At 34.9% G+C, this 19909-nt stretch overlaps 1 long non-coding RNA gene across 6 annotated transcripts in view; it reads left to right on the forward strand.

The window, feature by feature from the left end:
- LOC121038100 (uncharacterized) overlaps positions 1-19032 on the forward strand; it is a 45741-nt gene extending 26709 nt beyond the window's left edge. For 4 of the 6 annotated variants that reach the window (XR_005794155.1, XR_005794154.1, XR_005794153.1 and 1 more), the window contains 2 exons: positions 5911-6064; positions 11401-19032. This is a non-coding gene — a long non-coding RNA (uncharacterized LOC121038100). The remainder of the gene's footprint in view (positions 1-5910; positions 6065-11400) is intronic. The other 2 variants (XR_005794156.1, XR_005794158.1) reach the window with 2 other exon arrangements.
- The last annotated feature ends 877 nt before the right edge of the window (positions 19033-19909 follow it).

Raw genomic sequence — 19909 nt, forward strand, 5'->3', positions numbered from 1 at the left:
AACATTAAAATGATTCTTGCCGGCACTTTCTAATGATTTAAAAATGAAAAAGTAAATTATACACACACGTTTGTATATTAAGACTTCAGCCACGTAAAATCTTATTTATGAACAAAAATCTCATGAAAATTTTGTCTAGAAGTTTGTGCATTGTCTAATATACACACTGTTTTAATTAACCTTGCTTTAATCTTGATGAACTGTAATAGTTTATATGTTTGTACACACTCATTACTCCCTTTTTCATACATCTGAAAATATTTCCTTTTCTAAATTAATTTCACTCCCAATTTCTGTCATGCTCCATGGGAAAAAATTCAAAAAATTGTGGTAATTTAAGATTAAGATTTATAGGGGCGCCTGGGTGGCTCAGTCGGTTCAGCATCGGCTTCAGCTCAGGTCATGAACTCACGGTTTGTGAGTTTGGGCCCCATGTCAGGCTCTGTGCTGACAGCTCAGAGCCTGGAGCTTCTTCGGATTCTGTGTCTCCTCTGTTCCTCCCTCATTTGCACTCTGTCTGTCTGTCTCTCTCTCACTCTCAAAAGTAAATAAAGATTAAAAAAATTAAGATTAAGAATTATATTAAATGTGTAAGTCAATTTAGAAAAATCGAATAACCAATACTTATGAATAACTTAATAATTTATTTGAACACAACTGAATTTTCTGGCACAGATCCAGAAAGAATATTAATCCCTGCAAAGGGATTGAATGGAAACATAATCCCCCAAACGCCTGCATCTTCTCCTTTTCCCTCATCCGGCTCTAAAAAGCAAGATCCTTCCACAAACACACTAAAACTTACTGTCTCTGTGTTGCTAATGGTTACAGATGAATGTTCTACAACATGGGAATAGTTACCCCAAACATTAAAATATTTAACCAATTAAAGGTTCCTTAGATTAACAAATACCTGCAGGAGAAGACATTAAACCTGAAAGTCCTTCCTATCTCATGACCAATAATGACTTGTCAGATTTTCTAACACCTGAGATTTCAAAATATGGGTGTTGATGAGAAAGGAACCATTAATTCTGTGTCACAGTTCAGATGTGGGAAAAATAGGTCTAATCTGTACCATAAATTTAGAACTTCAGATAGCCTAAGGGATTCAGAGCATCTGTAGCGAGAAGCCCGTGGAAGTGTTGTTAACAAACACTGCTTTTCTCTGTTGCAATTTTGTGTGGGGACCTTGTGTTTGTAGGGTAAGTGTTGATATTTGGGCCATATCAGTTCATCCCTTGATTCTCCATTTTTGCCTTATCCCAGTTAAGATCTCTGCTATCCGCTGCCCTATATTTTAGATGCAGCCCACATCTTGAGTCATCTTGTTAGAGTTATGATTATTGGTAGCTTTCTTCATGTCATTTGTTATACCATGCCTATACTTTGTACCAAGCACTAGGTTGCAAATTTTACATATGTTATTTTATTTACTCCTCAAAACAAACCTGAAGAGTACATCGCATTCTGGATTCCTATCCAATTTTTACCAGTACTCTTGTTTCCCATCTCCCTTACAACTTACCGTTTTGCTGTATGTGGACAACTTTCCAGGTGATCTCTATAGCTGCACTGTACTCCAGAATCTACATTCTTTCATTAATTTCCACCTGCTAGTATTGCCAATGAGTGACTCAGTGAGCTTTGGAGCTCTCTCCATGGTTAGCATCTGGATCTAGGTCAGGTGTATCTTATCCCATAGTCTGTTGTCTTGTCTTGTTTTGTCTGTCTATCCATTGGTTCATCTGTTTATTTAATATGTCAACAAGGATAAGAAAGAGGAATTCTAATTCTGATGCTTTCAAAGACCCATAAGGAGACAGTTCTTAACATTCAGTGTTGATACTAACATCGAAAAATGTGACCCCTTAATAGTGTTCATAGTTGGAGATTCTTGAACAAAGTGATTAGTAGTCAGGTGCATGTCTATTGTTCTTGTATATCTATGAATTTAGCCTGATACAATTTCAATACATTACAATGCACTATGGGTTCTCAGTAAATAATCACTGATGGATGTTACCAATGGAAAGATATTTACGAGGGTGGAAGAGAAAAATAAATCACAGGAAAAAGAGTACTAGACTTTAGGATACCATGATTCAATTTTTGACTAAACTCTATATTAGCTGAGTATCTGAGAAAGTTTATTAAACCTTTTGGGTCTTTGCTTCTTTACATTTAGAACATGGGTTATATTATTAACTTATGAATAAGATCCACAAGTTCATGTATAGAAAAGACTATGAATTCAGGATGGAAATTGGATCTGAAGGGGCAAAAAAAAAAACTAACGGAATGCTCAAGAAATTTCTGTTGAATAAACAATTGGTTGAATCTGAATCCCTGTATCATTCCAAAGATAAAACATTATGCTGCAGACTGAAAATTTGATGTTAAATAAAATAGATGGAGAAAAAAATAAAATACAACAGATTGAGAAGATAATTAGGGAAAGACAGTAATTTGTTAAGAGTTGAAAAGAATGGATAAATTGAAAATTAATGAAAAAAAATTCAAAAGGAAAAGAAGCAAAACAAAGACTTTGAGTAAAAGCAAACGTATTATAATAAAATAATTAAGAAATTAAGTATGCACCTTCAAATGGATATATCATACTATACTGCACTGTACTACACTAGTAAACTTATTGAGGTTAGTAAGGCATGATTTAGCTTTGAAGCTTAATGTTGGCTAGAAAGTACAGTCTACATGTTTATAGTCTTCAAAATTAAAGCAAAATTTTGAGTTAGAATTTGAGACCTAAATAAGTTTTGCATTTGGTGTGAATATACTTGCTACAGTACTCACATGAGATAGGTATACACCCTGTTGCAGAATGGAACTTGAAATAGCTTGTTTTTCTAGGATGCTTGCAAATAACGTATTGCATGCCATGAAGTTACTCAATTTTATATACACATGAATCATTGACTACCCAAGATTTTATGATACCAAATTTGCATTTTACTTATTTTCCAAAATAGCAAACATATTTTAGGTAGGTGGTAGAGTTTTCATTCTAATTGCAATGAAATTTCATTTTATTCCGTGTTTAAGTGAGAATTATGCTTCAATGGTGATTTTTTTTAAGTTACTCATTAAATTTCCCTCCTCTTGTGTTAAGCTTCCTTTTCCTAGTACAGTATTATAAAAATTAAAGCTACCAGAACTTAACATATAAGGCAAAGAATATTTTAAATTCCTGAAAGATAATATTTTGTCACTTAAATTCAGTTTTGCCTGGTTTTGGTATAGTATCCAAATAAAATAGATGCTTATGTTGTTGCAAAATATAAGCTCAGCTTTCCAGAATGGATACAAAATGAAGGCAGTTTATATTTCAAAAGAATTATACAACTAACCGCTAATAGGCACCAAGACATTTTTCAGAACCCTCTTTAAAAAATAAAAAGAAAAGAAGTTATAAAAATGTTGATAATTGTTTAGAGAAATTCATCTGGAAAGAAAACAAAGTCAGCTGTCATAAAGGAGTGCTATGTATCTTTATTTCAAAAGGCTTAGGTTACTTGCCATTGAGTGGGCAGAAAGAAAAAAATATTCTTTTTCCAATAGCCTAAATACCTATTTCATATTTCATTATTTCACAATTCACTGTGTATAGTTACATGATACCAGTATATATCAAGCATGGAAAAATTTTTATAATGTCTTTATGGCAGATGTGACCATTGTTTTAAAAACCAAGGTAACATCATTCTCAATAGACAGAAATAATTGGTTTCATACTTTTAATAAAATTGGTTAAATTAAGTGGTCCATGAATACAGTTGAAGATTAGTCAAAAGTGTGCGAATCACAAAATAATTTATCACGCAACTTCTGATTATCTTCTGGCAAAAGCAATAGTGTTTACAAAAAATGTGAATTTTTATGAATCAATACATCCTAAAAAAAACTAAAGACTATGCTTTCCCAATTTTAGAAATCACATATAACTAAATTTAACAAAAACACAATTCCTCAACATAAAATTGTCCTTGAAAAGGAAGTGCTAATGGAGGCTGGATGGCTCAGTCAATTGAGCATCTGACTCTTGATTTCTGCTCAGGTCATGATCCCAGGGTCCTGGGATAAAGCCCTGTAGTTGGCATCTACACTGAGCTTGGAGCCTGCTTAAGATTCTCTCTCTCTCTTCCTCTGCCTCCTCCCCAAGTGTGTGCATACGTGCATACTCTCTCTCTTTCTCAAATAAATAAATAAATAAATAACTCATACAAGTGTGGGGTAAACTCAATTTATAGTCATAAGCCATCTACTTTATTTATGCCTTAAAAAAATGTAGGTTTTTTTTTTTTATGTTTATTTTCGGGGGAGAGAGAGAGACAGAGCACAAGTGGGGGAAGGGCAGAAAGAGGAAGGGAGACACAGAATCTGAAGCAGGCTCCTGGCTCCCAGTGTCAGCACAGAGCCCAACGTGGGGCTCAAACCCAGCACCATGAGATCACGACCTGAGTCAAAGTCAGATAGATGCTCAACAGGCTGAGCCACCCAGGCGCTCCAACAAATGTAGCTTTTTTTGATGCAAATTAACTCTGGCATCAATTTTGGAAATCAGCTGAGTAAGTATCTCCAAAGAGGTATTTGGGAAAATGATTAGCAGGAAGTACAGCTACCAGAAGAAAATGGGAGGTAGGCGGGGGAGAGCAGAAACATGCTTTGAATCAACAAAAGGACTTGACAGATGTTTTCTGTCCCTCGATTAACCAAAGGTAACCTACAAAATTTTCACTAAGAGACAATTGTTGATGGAATTTTTGGCTAAAGGAAAATCATGGCGCATTTTGACTTCTACTTAGCATTCCCACTGAGTAGGTCTAAATATTTCAATGGATGGAGTCAACCAAATTCCACACAAATATTTCCTAATTGGGGAGATCTCTGATCCAGAGATCCATGTGGATGTGTTATGAATTGCATAAAGTCCTATGCGAATTCTGACACGCTTTTATATACACACAAAGAGAAATACAAATGTATAATCTGTTGATATGACTCCTACAATCATTTTTTAATAATTAAGAGCAAATATAAGAGCAAATACAATCATACTAGAGAGATTTTACTGATTGTTTTAACTCCGAGGATCTGATCAATATCAGAAGTGAGCCCTATTTTCCCTGCCTCACAGACTTTTTCTTATTTCGCTGATATAAATTAATCCCAGTGTTGTTGTGATGGCAATGGAGGGGTGGGGGGTGAGTGGGTGGAACGGAGTTGTTTTATTTTTCATGGGAAACAAAATACATTGTTGCTGACTGTATTTGACAACATCTCTGTATGGATGGCAGGGATAATTATCAGACTTATGGACTTGAGCAAGTGTTTCCTTAATTGTCCATCCAGCTGGTACTCTCAGAATTTTCCCAGCTTTTGTATTTTTGATCACGTAAACAATGAAAAATGAAAATACCATGGGAGAGGAATTGCAAAGCCGTCAGTTGCTAAAATCCTGGTTCCACAGTTTCAGTATGTACCAATTGTTAGAAAGAAGGAGAATAGAGGAACTGAGAAAATTTCTCTCAGCTAGGAAGAGTAACAAGAGCTCCGTCTTGGACAAGGAGCTGAGTGGGTAATAGCACTTCAGTGATGAAAGCAGCACAAAACAAAATGCGGCAAGTGCAAGGGTAGGAAGACAAAAAGAACAAGAAACAAACAAAAAAAGTCTCTGTATATTAATATTAAAGGTGGTGGTGAAAACGTATGCTTCTAAATACAATCTAAATGTTGAGCCAACATTTGAAAGCTTCTTTCATTGAAAATTTTAAATTAATTTCTGCTGTTTATGTGTTCATTGTAGTAAGACAGCATTTACATTCTACTTAGAAAATAAACCAAATGCAGATATTGTTTTGTCTTATGCTCTTTTGTTGACTTGATTCACAGCAACAAAACGATACCATCATTTTTATGTGCCTCGTATGCAAAACAAAATTCATTCATCTGTGTGGTCTACTGATGGGAAATAAAATCAGATATTTCACTTCCAACAAGCAAAAGAAAAATCGATTGTGATTCCAAGAAGACATGAACTCAACTGGTAAGGAAAGGTTTGTTTTACAATTTTTAGAAAGAATTTTCAGGAGCATCCTGTAAAAAATGTCAAATGCCAGAGCATATTCTTTATTGTTAAAATTTGATTATGTCGTTATTATTGTAACAAAACCATAACTGGCACATGAAGGAAAGCATTCAAAATTGGGCAAGATGCAATTTCATGAATGTTAAAATTTCCTTCTGTGTACATAAAAAATAAAGGTCAGATGTCATTGAAAAACGGCACCTCTTATATTTTGAGCTCTACGTTATTAGACTGTTAGCTTCTTGAAGACCAAAAAGATACTTTGGTTTATACTTTCCATTCTTGCATAAACTCACTTGATCATATTGGCTTTATTTGTGTAGGTAGGTATAGCTTTGCTTCACCTGTTCTGTGTTCATTTCTTAACTTAAATTTTATAATCTAAAATATATGCTAACTTGCAAAGAGTTTTTTTTTTTCTGTTTTGTTTCTATTTCTGCTCTCAGGTTGGATTTCCTGGTAGAAAACATAGCATTTTGTGATGAGATGGCATTGAATATAACGAAGTTTAATTACCACAATTGTTTGATCAATTATTTGATTTGGGGATTGGCCAGTGGGATTGAGGGGTCAGTCACAAGAATTTTAGATTAAAAGTAATTCGGGAGAAAGGTGCTGTTCCATTTATTCCTGCCGGTCAGTGATGGGGTGAAATCTGAAATCTTTCACACATCGGGGCGATGAAACTGTCAATGCTACCCTCAGATGTTTCTAAATGGTTGCATTTTAGACCTTGTAGATAAAACCTCTATATATGTCCTCACAAAAAAGACTCACCTTGAGTGGCAAGTCTAAAATCATCAATATTGAGTATCAGTATAAAGTCACACACCGTGCTATTTATAATCTCTGCATTTAATGTTTTGGGATCGGTCATTGAAATCATTAACAGAGAAGTTTTTTACATTTGCCTTGGGCACAAAGGTTTTTGTAAACTGGTTTTTAAGAAGACAAGAGACCTAAAAAAGGAGAAATAATATGTATTGTTTAGTATGCATGTTCCACACTCAGGTTTATTGATATGTTCTGCCTTTTATAAGATGAATACTATGACAAATGACAGAGAAGAGATTGTACGTCACTATCTCTGTTCTATCTATGTACTGCCAGTGGGCAAAGATTTCTCATTTCATACATCATTTACAACTTCCTACAGTAATTTTACACAGTTCATATCCTTGGTACAAGGCATAGCAATTATCTATACACATATATGCATGCAGGCATACCGAGTATGAAAACCATGCAGTTCTAAAGAGCTCCAAAGTTCATACACTGCAGCCAGTAAAAGTTGGTAAAAGCTTTCTTATGTAAACTGATGCCCCAGTGTTACCTGTGGAACAGGTTGTTTCAGGAGGTCTTCTTTTAGAATACTGTTTGTAAAATATTGTTTTCAGTTTTTCCAATTGCTTTCGTATCCCAATCGTTATTTTAAGATGTATGTAAAAACACGTTCCCTCTTTTATACACTTTTACCCCTTTGTCTAAGACGAATAAGAAAAATACAACATTGCATTCTGGAATAAACAAAAAGCAATCCTAAAATGTAGGTTTTCAATTTTAAATGGGAATAAACATTAGAGTTGGACAGCGTTTGGTTATTTTAGACTTTCTAAAATTATTTCAAGTTCTCATAGTTCTACTTTTTCACCTAATATAGTACACATAACATCTATAGAGATGGTAAATTGTTAAACTGTTACATACTTTATAATCTCCAGAAATAAATTCAGAACTCTTTCATGTGTTATCAATAATCTACAGTTTATTTAAAATTTTTGAATTTATGTTTTTTTTTTTCAAATTTCATTATTTTTAATATTCTGGCCTTCATTATTTGTGGTTAGAATCATGAATGATGACTATCTAGTTTCTTTCAAAAGTACAAAAAGTAATGATTCAAGTTCAGCAAACACAATGAATCCCACTAGCTGTTTATTAATAAATTCATTTTCAAAAATTATTTGATGTATTGACATGCTGTATACCTACTTCTCCACAACCATGATTTCTTAAGATTCATCCCTTTCTTTTGGGAAATTACTTCTTCCAAATTCCTTTTATTAACCTTTACTTGGTATCTGTGGTGTATCAGAATGCATAAATCTATATATGGAAACTAAGATTTCTCATGCTTCGGTCCTTGTATTTAAAAAAAAAAAAATTTTTTTTAACGTTTATTTTTGAGACAGAGAGAGACAAAGCATGAACGGGGGAGGGTCAGAGAGAGGGAGACACAGAATCTGAAACAGGCTCCAGGCTCTGAGCTGTCAGCACAGAGCCTGACGCGGGGCTCAAACTCACGGACCACGAGATCATGACCTGAGCCGAAGTCAGCCACTTAACCGACTGAGCCACCCAGGCTCTCCTTGGTCCTTGTATTTTAGGATAAGACAAGAACACATGACTTGTATGTTCTGCCTTTGTCACTCTCCATTGTTAAGGTTTGATAAATGCACAAGAAATTACAAGTCTTTCTTTATTAGTAAAATTCAGGAGAATAGATTGACGAAGCTATTCTGTCACTGACCGTTTTCTTGTCCTTGAATTGGTCTCTCCCTGCACTTTAATATTTCACCTGTAAAATGAAGCAAACTGGATGATTTAAATTTTTTTTTTAATATAGGTAAATTTTTTTTCAGTACACAGGAAATGTTATATGCCCGGAAACCAATTTTGCAAGTTCCTTTTAAGGATACAAAATAAAATCCCCATGTTTTAAATTTGAGATTGTTTTAATAGCTACTGTAACTTAACTTCATTTGCCTATAATCCTAGTAATGTTACAGTCAATGACAAATTGACTGGTTACCGCTATAGAAATAGCTCCAGTGTATCTTAACTTTATGGATAGTCACATTAAAAACAACAGGCTAGCATTTTCATTGAACACTCAAATCCACATATCTGTTTTTCATAGCTAGTTGGTTTTTGAAGACTTTTTACTAGGCATTATAGAATGTCTGAATAACGTAGGAATAAAATAAATGCCCGTTCAAGTGTGATGTAGAGTTTTAAAATGAAGAATTCAGTCAAAAGTGGTTCTTTTAATGAACTTAAACATGGAACGGTTGTTAAACAGCCACACTGATAAATGCTTTATAGCACTGACCCTAAAGTAACAGAAAAAGTTATGATAGCATTACGGATACCACATATGTAGAAAAGTCACAACAAATTTCTAAAGGCTAAGTCATTTCTTCCTTTCTAATCTTAAGCCATTTTGATTTCATTTTCTATGTACATATAAACAAAGAATGAATGGTGTTTTAGGTAATAATTTTTTTAAAAATTATAATATTAATGCCATGATCAGATCTCACTTCTTCCTTACTGATGTTATACTAATACTAAAGATGTTTTATCACTCCTTCCTTCAATAAATATTTATTGAGGTTCTCCTATTACATAAAAAGTAACTAAACCTTACCTAACTAAACTTATTTAGTTTGAGAATAATTAAATTCAGCATCAGATTCTTGCCATAACAAAGAAGACTACATGTACTAGTTTTCTATTGTTGTATAAGAAATTACCCTAAAAGTGGTAGTTTGAAACAACAGATATTTATTATCTCACAATTTCTGTGATTGGGAGTCTAAGGACAGCTCAGCTGTGTCCTCTGAAAGACTGCAATGGAGATATTGTCAAGGTTGAGTTCTCATGTGAACGTTCAACTAGGGAAGGATCCATTTGCAAATTCACTTAGGTTAGTGCTATAACTCATTTTCTTGTGGATGTAGAACTGAGGTCCTCATATTCTTGCTAGCTCTTAGCTGGAGGTCCATACAGGCCATTGGTTCCCCTCAGCACCTCACCACATTCCAACATGACTGCTTGTGTCATCAAAGCCAGAAAGAGAAAGAGACATTTCTGCAAAATGGGAACTATGACCTTATGGAAGTAATCAAATGACCACATACATGTCATTAATGCATTCCATTGCTTTTACCATATTCTGGTGGTTAAGAGTACACCACAGATCTCATCCACACTTAGGGAAAGGAGATCACATAAGGTCATGGACATCAGGAATTAGGGATGATAGAGGACACTTTAAGAGTCTGCCATATTATATAAAGCAATGGTCTAGGTATAATTAATTCACTTTCAAATAAATAAACAAAAACAAATGTAATTCAAATTTTTTTTGCTTGGAAATTAGGAAATTTGGCTTTCCCATTAACAAGTTGTATGCCTCTAAGTAACCTGAGTCACCTCTCTGCTCGCAGAAGGGATTAGTTCCGTATCTGAAAATGGAAGGGACTGGATTGGAATGATTGCTAAAATCCTTCCTCAGCTCTAGACTTCCATAAGGCCTAGAATATTTGGAATGCATAGAATATTCAGTGAACTAAATGTTTTACTTTTTACCCTCAACATTTACCCACAAGTTTGTCTTTTTAATGGTTTATATCAAGGAGACTAATCTATCAGGATTTCAATTTAATTTAAATGTATTTTTTAATGTCTACTCTGAGCAAGTTGTGGAAAATAGTAGTTACTGGTGAAGAAGCTGGGTTCTGGGGTCAGATGCTTCCATTCAAATCCCAGCTCTTCCTCTCATCAACTGAGTGACATTGGGCAAAATATTTAAGCTCTCTTCATCAGTAACATGACATGATAATAGTACCTGAGTTAGAAGACTGTTGCCTCACAAATACTGATTTTTTTCATAAATATTAGCTATTGTAGATTTTGTCATCATTACAATTTAATGCTCTTAGGTTAGGCAAGGAAAACACATACAAGATGAATAATAAAGTTTCTCTGCCTTCAAGAAATGCACAGAAATGGTGCTTTATTGAAATATTTTCTCTTCTAGGTAGAATATGTCATTATTAAAAATGTTTTATTCCCCTTGGGACTTATCAGTAACCAGGATATAGTTGAAATTCTTGTTTAATGTGATAAATATAGTTATATTAATAATTGAATAATTTCTGTTGGATTTTATTCAACAATCTCAGAAAGAATTAACTAGGGCACTTTTTTTTAATATAAAGATAATATCTACCTTATGAAATGTTCATTTTAATTCTGTATATTCTGTTCTTTTGTGAGCAGATTTCCAGGTAAAACACTTCATGGTTATTAATAAATGGGCCATATATAAATTATGCATTAAGAAAAAATGAAAGACAAAAGCATTGAGCATCTCTTTTGCTAGTTAGAGGAAGCAGTTTTACTGTCTGACATTGAAGACAAGACAGTCAGTATCATTTCATAGAATTACAAGCAGCCAGATTCATACCCCACCTCATCTTTCAAACTCTCTTTTGTTCTCTACACAGAAAATCACATGGAATGAAAAATAACCATGGAGGGACAACCATTTTGCTCTGGAAGAGAAACCTTACCCGTACACTTTCCTGAAATTATTTTGAGCACATGGTCTTAGGTTTTTAGTCTTTGAACTTTTCCTGTGACACAGGAACAAACTCAACAATCCAAAACTGCAGAAGTCAGACAGCGAGAAACTCTGATAAAAGTGGCCATCTTTGACAGCTGACAAACATGAGTATGATGAAACGTGGCAAATATGGATGTGGTTCATGAATATGCGTATGTCTTTTGAGAGGACCTGACCAATGAGATGTATGATAGATCACTGATAAATCTCTCTCTTTATTTTTAACTTCGAAAAGAGGAAGGAAATACCGAGAGTTGAGAAGAGAAATACTATCAATTAGCTGCATTCTTAGTTGTTAAAAATTACACCAAGTCCTTTTGAGTAAGCTCCCTATCTGAAATTGTCTCCTTGCTTTACTTCTTTCCTTCTTTACTTTATCTCTTCATTTGGGATGTCAGATCCAAAATGGCAAGGATCTTGTATGTTTTGTTTATCACTTTAACCCATTTCCAATGTTGTGTAGGTGCCCGATAAAAACTTGCTCAGTGAAGGAATGCAAGAGATTTAGATTTTAATCTAAGTAGCTGGAAGACCTTAGGATAATCACTTGACTTCTTGGAGGCTCAATTTCTTCACTTTTAAAATAGTGGCATAGGGGGTGCCTGGCTGGCCCAGTGGGTAGAGCATGCAACTCTTGACCTTGAGGTTGTGAGTTCAAGCCCTATGTTGGGTGTAGAGCCTATTTAAATAAGATAAAGAATGATAGCATAGACTAGATGGCTAATGTTACTTGCAGCAGTAATATTCATTGATGGTATGCATGATTCAGATGTTCACATGATAACCAACTAATGTTTTTTTTTTTTTTTACAGGAAACTTCACTTATGTACAGAGTTTATTGACCAATCTTTTTTCTTAATGAAACATTTATCCAAGATCAAGTGATTTATGATATTAATTATCAATGCTCTAATTAGTGTCTACTTGTTGTTCCTGATTAAACCAAGTTTTTTGTGTGATGAATCCAGTTTGAGCTATTTAGATGCCCAAAGAAGGTAAAAATGAAAGATTCTCTTACATTCACACTGAAGGTTCTTTTAAAATTTTTAAGTTAATTTTTAAAATGGTGATTTTAATTTCTACAGATTTCTACAAAATTCTAAATTTAGATTGATCTCTTTGATAGAGAAAAAGAGAAAACTGAGAGATACCTAGTTGTTTCCAAATTCAGCAGTGCTATGAACATCTTGGATGAGTTGATATTAGAGGAATCTTCATTTATCTCTTTTGGTATTCTGTGTGATGAATGTAAATACAATATTACACTGAATACTTTTGAATGGATTTGTTAGCTGATCATAACTTCACTGCATAGTCTGGTGATTGAATTTACAATTGTGGAAAGATATTGCTGATACTGGTGAACAACAGATAGGTTCCTTTGGCCTCGTGATGCTGTTTTAATTTTTAATTGTCCATGTGTTTTTTGAGTGCCTGAGGACTGTACACAATATTTTAACAAGACCAACATATAGAATTCCAAATAAATTTCATTTCAAATATAAACACTTAACAGGTTGATAGAAATGTAAAATAAATTTTTATATATTGAAAATGACTAAAGTCTTTGGTTTTTGCTATTGTAATTACAAACAGGAATGTGAAAAATGAATAAACACTGGAGGACAGCAAGTGCTATAATATTCATGTTTAAAGAACACTATGTTCATATTAAAAACTATGTTCTTTAGTTAGTTGAATTTATTTGCTGAGTCTCAAATGTTATTAGGCATTGTTTGCAGATTTCTAACTTCTAGGCAAATGTATAAAAAATGGGGGCTTACTTGGAAAGCACTTAGGTGACTTATTTTTATTGATATGTCTTCCCTCTAGACCATTGGAAAGTAAAAGTAGTCAAAACTAGAGTTCCAAAAAGGAAAAAAAAAAAATGGAGCTAGTGAACTCTACTGATGTTTAACTTCCTATGAATTTCAGCATACAGTTGGCCCATACAGGTTCCATTAAAGTTAATGGGAGTCGTATGAACTAATTCCCTTTGTAGGGTACTAAAAATGTACCCTGCAGTATTAAAAAGTCTGAACCTAATTTTTACTTTCTCTTAACCTTGATTAAGTTATATTAAAGATAGATACATTCATTATCATACCCATATATAGTAAAGTTTATACAAAAATTTGAAAATAATCTAGTTGAGGGAGAGGCTGAATTTATATGGGTCAAAGCAGAATTTTAATTAGGGTTGCAAATATGAGTGATGCTTTCATTATAATGATAAAACAAGCATGAGTATCTGTAATTTACCCTCCAGCTATATAAATGGGAACTTAAACCTCAATGTATTCAATAAATGAAACATTTTCAGAACACTTACTTAAAATCAGGTCTACTTTTTAATCAGTCATGTTTTAAGTGAATGCTTATTAATAGATCATTAATAAAACATGCCTACGCAATGAGATTTCAAGAAAGATATAAGATGACTAAAAGACAAAGTAAAAAGATCTAATTGATAATTTTTAACTTTGTTTTAAACAATTTAGTTTCAATAAGTTACATGTTTATTTCAAATTACAACTGAATTCTAAATCATTTTTTCAGTTATGTTTATGAAGATAAAACACTACAGATAATCTCGCCTGTGAATTCATGACCCTTTTATATACTACCTAAGTTCTTCCTGTTTTGCAAAACTGAAATATTAACCTCATTTTTTTTCTCTTAAATAATTTCTGCCTGGCTTCTATCATTACCTGGGGGAATGAAGTTATAAGGTTTTTATTGTTAAAGAATGCGAAAAACAAAAAGAAAAATATTTACACGAATAAGTACCCCACCATCCATTTTTCACTGAAATCAGCAGCTAGGCTGCAAAACAGGGACATGTACAAAATATTTCTTAAATACAAAGAACACTGGAAAAAGGCAGGCAATATTGCAGAACGATAAATAAAGCAGAACATTCTCCAAGGGTCCAGAATTTGGTTTGGATAACCTTCCAGAAGGCAAAATTCTTACCCAAAGCCGATATAAACTGTAATTAGGACTGATCTTTTTATGTTCTACATTTATCTTCTCTGGGTTGTTATTACACGATTCTCTGTGTCTAAATTACAATAGAATCCCAGGAGTTTGGGTGGGGCTGAGGAGAATAGTTACTATTGTAAATAAGTTCACAGTTTCCAATTTATTGAAACTGATGTCAGGCACTTAGCTATTGAACTTCATCAGATTTCTAGAGTACTTTCAGCTCAAGATCCCATTACTTAGAATTCGCTTTGAAGCTTGCAACCTTTTCAGTTTTGTGCTGCAACTTGCTTCTGTGATCTGCAGGCTTACAGCTGAAAGCTGTAAGCATCCGAACTACGAGGGGCTCTTTGGACCCATTGGATTTCGGCTTTCCAGGCTGATTTGTGGCACTGACCTTAAAGCAGCAGAGGCAGAAGACTTTTTTAGCTCTCACTATTTATAAGTTACTCCGGAATGAGAATGAAAAACTAAAATGTGGTTCTTGGAGATATGCCTGGCAATCCGGGCTATTCCAACAGCTAACCAAGCCACAAAGCTCTGATAGGTTTAGCACAATTTCAATCTGAATTGTTCTGATTCTTTAGCTAACTCTAGAAGGCACCACTTCTTCTCCACTTTTACGGACGTAATAAGGCGTACCTTAAATTAAAAATAATTTTCCCATACAAATATCGTTTCTTTTTTTTTTAATTTTGAAAAGAGTGAAAATTGTGTTTAAGATTTTTGCACTGCCTTTTGAGATAACTAGAAATACTCTAAGAGGCTTGGATTATTTGTCACTAGTGTATACAATGTGTTATTGGTATACTTATGCTTTGTGGCTTTATTAGAAGAACAGCAGGATGAGTTGAGAAGTCTGACCCTCAGACTCTGAATTAAGTACAATGTGCCAAGAAACTATAGTGACTCGAAATGTTATTCCTGCACAGTGTATGTTGTGTTGGTGTTTAGCAGAAAAGCCAAAGTTTGCTCCTTAGGACAGAGCCTCTGTTGTGGGCTTTGTGTCTGATACTCTTCTTTTTACCTCTCAAATTCTGTGCCTCTACTTCTGATGCATGTCTTCATGAGCCTGCTTTGGTTCCTGCTTATTTCGTCCTTCTTCTGTATCAGGTTAGAAAAGGGCTCTTCTCTTTCTTCCATAGCATCCCAATTATACTGAAATTAATTCATTGGGAAACTGTCTCCTTCCTTAAAATGTAAGTACCCTAAGGGTAGGGACCACGTTTCATCAATGTTTACAGCCTGTCTTACAACTGTGTTCAAACTTTACTGAGCATGATAGCATGGAATACAACATGCTTCCGGAAAGTTCTCAGTCTTTTAATCTATAATTGCCGCACATTGAATTTTTAAATAGACCTAATTTGCATGATAAAGCCTCTGTCAAGGATGTTTCTTTCATTTTAGTTATTTCTGCCCAAATTTGCTATTCTATAATCCTGTACTAGGCTGACAGGTGAGCTTCTCTTTATGCCCCCACCACACGAAAATGTGTTCCACTAAAGCCTTCTGAGAAACATGTCCTACAGGATGCCTGCTGCTGGTGACCATCTCCGGATTCCCTGTACCCCTGATGCATGGTCCAAATATGTCATGGAAGTGGAAGCCAGGGGTCCTGGCACAAAGAACCGACTTTACAGCTTCCCTGTTGCAGGACTGCGAGGTCTACATTACCATGTGTTATGTGATGATTCAGTTCACCCCGATTTGCCCTTTGGGAACTGCTGTGAAAACTTCTTTTGTACAGTAAATCATGACAGCATTTGGCCTTCATTTGAGGGTGAATGCATGGTTTATATATTAAAGCCATTTTTTTCCCTTTAGAAATACCATGTGGCATCAATTTGTTTGTAAGCACAAATCAAATGGCAGTTTGGGATCCTCCAGATGATCCAGAATATGCTATATTAAGTTTTTAAAGGTTATCAGAACAGTGAAAACCTAACACTGAAAAAAATCAAGAGACTACCCGAATCCCTAAGAATGTATCTATATACCAGCAAGGTCCTTGCACATTTGGAGAAAACCTGATCTGAGACTTTAAAAAACACCGAAGCGTTGATAATATATTTGACCTATAACAATAGGTAAAAAATTAATACCCTACTTAGAAATGTGCACATTTTCCGTGTGTGTGTGTATGTGTGTGTGTGTGTGTGTGTGTGCATGCAGAGCTGAAATCTATTTGTTCCGCCCAGCCAGCCCAATTTTACCATATTGGTTTTCAAGCACACGTGAAATTGGGGTATAGAACTAGAAGCAGGGTCAATGTTTTAACTTCCACTTTTCAAATATGTCGTATATGAACAAATACGGTAATTCCCTGAGTAACTGCTCACTGGTCTGCTCCCAGGCCTCGAAGGAATCCCCCAGGCTCTGCACTATGGGTTTCCAAATTTATCCCCCCAGCCGTCCTTGTGGCTCTTGTGGTTGGTCCGTGGCCTGAAACTTAACTTGCCCAGCAGTTCTGTTTCCCGAAATAGACTCAGGAAGTTTGTGACCATGTTTGGTTTGTTCCAAGGGAGCTGCATTTATTTAATGAGGTTGTGAACATACACTACGATTTGTATATGGCTCATCAAATAAAATACATCTTCAACTCTCTCTTTCACTTCAGTACGTGGTTTGGAGTAGGCTGTTTTACAAGCCCATGTGTTTATCATATGACTTTCTTTGGGGACAAACATGATTTCTTACATTTAGGATACAGTTTCTGCGTGTCCAAACACTTTTACTTCATTCCTCCCTATTCAAGAAAAAAAAACATGAAGCTTTGGAGTCCTTTCTCATTATTTATAGCAGGTTTCTCTGGATGGTAAGGTATTTTATTTAATTCAAGTGTGCCCATCTACCATGGTAGGGAGATTAAAACAACAAAAAAACAAAAACCAACCTGTGGCTTAACATCCCTTTTCACCCAAAAAGGCATGTAAGTAATGTCTTCCTGGGAATAGGAACCCTCTTATCAACTACGTGCATTTATGAGAGTAATGTTTTCCACTAGTTTGTGTACCAGATGGGGAGCCAGGAGCCTTGATCTCCCTCAACCTCTCTGTGACATGAGGCAAATCATTTACCTCCTAGGTCAGTGGCTTCTTTTATTTTTATACGAAATATCTTCCCTAACACGACAAAAGATTGTGACTAATATTGATAATAGCTATAAAATACATTTTCTTCTCTAAGCCTCTGTCATAACATATAGAGCACCAGGGGTGGTATTTTACTAAATGAGCCTTGGTGAGTAGTTAAATGACTCACCCAATATCTTCCAGTTTACTATATAATGCAATAAAGCACATTCTATGAATAAGCCAAATGGATAAAATGTCTTTCCTTTGATGATTCAGATCCAATCCAATCAAGAAGAATATTCCATAGAGCTTATTTCCTGTAATTGTAGAGATAAAATTGATTTTCTCATATTTTTCTCATGTTTTTTTTTTCCTCCCAGTGTTTGCTGCAGTTACCGATTGTGAAAGAAGACTAAAAAAAGAATTTATTATTTAAAACTTCACAAACTTCATGGTGCTTCTTTTGGAAATAAAATGTAGAGCTGGTATGTCTGTATCAAATTCTGATGAGGACTCTTTCTTAGAACTTTACAGGAAAAGAAAAAAAACAGGTGAAATGGAGATTGCACAATCTTGTCTTGAAGCAGGAGACTTATCTGGAAACTTCTGGCATTCCTTAGTACAATTCAAATGATACTGAAAAAAATCAGCTGGTCTTTTCACTTCCCCTTGGTCTGGGTCAAAGATTTAGCGAGTGTAGTTAGTGAGTTCAGGGGGTGGGGTCAAGGATTAGAGGCTCTATCGGTGTGGTGGCTAACACGTGAGCAAGTAAGTATGTTGAGGTCAGATGCTTTTCTCTGGCACCTCTTGGGACGAGCACTGGGTGTTGTATGGAAACCAATTTGGCAATAAATTTCATGTTAAAAAAATAAATAAATAAAATAAAAAGTAGAATTAAAAACTTTTTAAAAGTTAAGGTGGTTAAGAAATTAATCCTGACAGAATAGCTGATGATACGTTTATCTTATGTAGACACACACACACACACACACACACACACACACGTGCACACGTGTGCTACACAGTATCTTTGTGTTTCTTATGTGTGAATACGTTTATAGGTATATCCTAATTTTTCTAATTTCTCTAAGGTTCTGATACATTTCAGAGCGAGAGAAGAAAAATTTGCAAAGTAGTTCAGTAACACAATAAAAAGGGAAGACTTTTGAATGTGTAAAAGATTTATTTCAAGTGTTAACAGTTATAAGGTATTGTTCTAAATGACCATCATTATGGATTTGAGCACCAAATTAGAATATAGTGAAAAGATAAAAACATTTAAGTTTGTTCTGATTTTTGAAATATTGGTCACTTAAAACCTTCTCTAATAAAGATAAGTGCATTAGTTAAGGCTGCCTAAGGGCAAGTCTGATTTGTTTCCTGGATATTAATGAATACTTTATGTGACTATTTACTCCTGTATGAAATAAAAAGAGGTATTCCTACAGCAGCAACAATGGTAGGTGTTAATATTTTTGTTTTTTTCTCCTGATAGAGGGCTTAATACAAACCCTATATTCCTTTTTTTAAATGATCAGAAACAGAATTTGGGAACTTCAAGGGAATGTATTTTCGTTCACATCTGCCTCCCAAATTAGTTTCATCTACTCAGAAACTATAATTTATGGTAAAAGTGCTGAATCTAAGCTAATTTTCCTTCTTAAATTTAGGTTTTAAATAGGGGCACCTTGTTGGCTCAGTCAGTTGAGTGTCTGACGTCAGCTCAGGTCATGATCTTATGGTTCATGAGTTCGAGCCCCACATCAGTCTCGCTGCTGTCGGCTTGTCAGCACAGAGCCTGCTTTGGATCCTCTGTCTCCCTCTCCCTGCCCCTCCCCTGCATACGCTCTCCCAAAAATAAATAAGTAAATAAATAAATAAATAAATAAAGCAGTACCTAACATGTTCCTGATATGGCCCGTGGCCACAAAAACATAAGGTCCTTGTGCTGAGGTAGCACCTTCTTCAAACAGATGAACCTGTACCGGAGGACTTGAAATCAAGTATTGTGGCCATTGGCTTGCAGGTTCTATTTTGAAAAGGAAAATTCTGGAGGATTTTTTTTTTAATAGGCAGAGTGATCCATACAAACAGCACAACTTTTCTTTCCTGCTAGATGTAAGATCTGAGCTGGAGCATTGCATGAAAGCGGTGCTTATGAGTCAGCAAAGATGCTACTACTCTGCAAAACCAGGTGAAGCCCTCATATACACTGAGGTTGAAAGAGTCTTTAAGGTACAATGTTTAAAGCGCTCTTGTGTCCGATGAAAAATTAATGAAATGGTGAAAGCAGTGTTAGCACGAGGGACCCCCTCCAAAATATTCCC

Source organism: Herpailurus yagouaroundi, unplaced genomic scaffold (genome assembly GCF_014898765.1).
Source record: "Herpailurus yagouaroundi ecotype Mexico unplaced genomic scaffold, PumYag 165, whole genome shotgun sequence".
NCBI lineage: Eukaryota > Metazoa > Chordata > Mammalia > Carnivora > Felidae > Herpailurus > Herpailurus yagouaroundi.